This window comes from Micromys minutus (assembly GCF_963924665.1).
Source record: "Micromys minutus genome assembly, chromosome: 1".
Classification (NCBI taxonomy): Eukaryota; Metazoa; Chordata; class Mammalia; order Rodentia; family Muridae; genus Micromys; species Micromys minutus.
The window spans coordinates 253912140-253913452 of NC_137969.1; the positions used below are offsets into that span (position 1 = coordinate 253912140).

General features: G+C 52.8%; 1 pseudogene across 1 annotated transcript; it reads left to right on the forward strand.

Annotated features, from left to right (window-relative positions):
• Nucleotides 1–220: 220 nt before the first annotated feature.
• Nucleotides 221–1108, forward strand: LOC308418028 (small ribosomal subunit protein uS5-like; annotated as a pseudogene). Its single transcript has one exon. The product of its transcript is annotated as a small ribosomal subunit protein uS5-like (transcript).
• Nucleotides 1109–1313: the final 205 nt, after the last annotated feature.

Below are 1313 nucleotides of genomic sequence, written 5' to 3' on the forward strand. Positions count from 1 at the left end.
GGTACAGTGGGTGCTACCAGGTAATCAGACTCCCTTCATGTGCAGGAAAGAGAAACGAGGGCTTGTCCCAAGGACCTGATGCACAGCGGAGGCTTCCAGAGAGGGCAAGTTCAGCAGTGCAGCTGCAGCACTCTGAGGAGGCTGAGGAGGCTGTCCCCAGAAAGTGACATTTGCTTAAAACCTCAAAGAATGGCTTCTTCTTCTTCAGGGAAAACACCAAATGGCGGATGACACCGGTGCAGTGGGAGGGCCCGGAGGACCTGGGGGCCCAGGCTTAAGAGGCTGAGGCGGCTTCCGCGGAGGATTCGGAGGATTCGGCAGCGGTCTTAGGGGCCGCGGTCCTGGTCAAGGCCAAGGCTGTGGTCGAGGCCTTGGGGCTCGTGGAGGTAAAGCTGAAGACAAGGAGTGGATCCCCGTCACCAAGCTGGGCCGCCTGGTTAAGGACATGAAGATCAAGTCTTTGAAGATCTACATGTTCTCCCTGCCCATTAAGGAGTCTGAGATTATCGACTTTTTCCTGGGTGCATCTCTAAAGGATGAGGTTCTGAAAATCATGCCAGTGCAGAAGCAGACCCGGGCTGGCCAGCGGACCAGGTTCAAGGCTTTCGTCGCTATTGGGGACTACAATGGTCACGATGGTCTTGGTGTTAAGTGCTCCAAGGAGGTTGCCACTGCCATTCGAGGGGCCATTATCCTGGCCAAGCTTTCCATCGTCCCTGTGAGGAGAGGCTACTGGGGGAACAAGATTGGCAAGCCCCACACTGTCCCCTGCATGGTGACAGGCCATTGGGGCTCTGTGCTGGTGCGTCTCATTCCTGTCCCCAGAGGCATTGGCATTGTCTCTGCTCCTGTGCCCAAGAAGCTTCTAATGGTGGCCGGTATAGATGACTGCTACACTTCAGCCAGAGGCTGCACTGCCACCCTGGGCAACTTTGCCAAGGCCATCTTTGATGCCATCTCAAAAACATACAGCTACTTGACCCCTGACCTCTGGAAAGAAACTGTGTTCACCAAGTCTCCTTATCAGGAATTCACTGATCATCTTGTGAAAACCCACACCAGAGTCTCTGTTCAGAGGACCCAGGCTCCAGCTGTGGCTACCATATAAGGGTTTTTATAAAAGACAAAATAAATGAACTAAGTCTGTTAAAAAAAAAAAAAAAAAAAAAACCTCAAAGAATGGCGGTCAGGAAAGAGTCGGGGAGCTTGGTATTGGGTGTTGAGGAGACATATTGGAAACTGAGGCAAGACAGAGTATGGGGAGTTAAGGAAGATGGCCAGTCGGGTGGAGCCCAAGACAGAGCAAGGCAGGA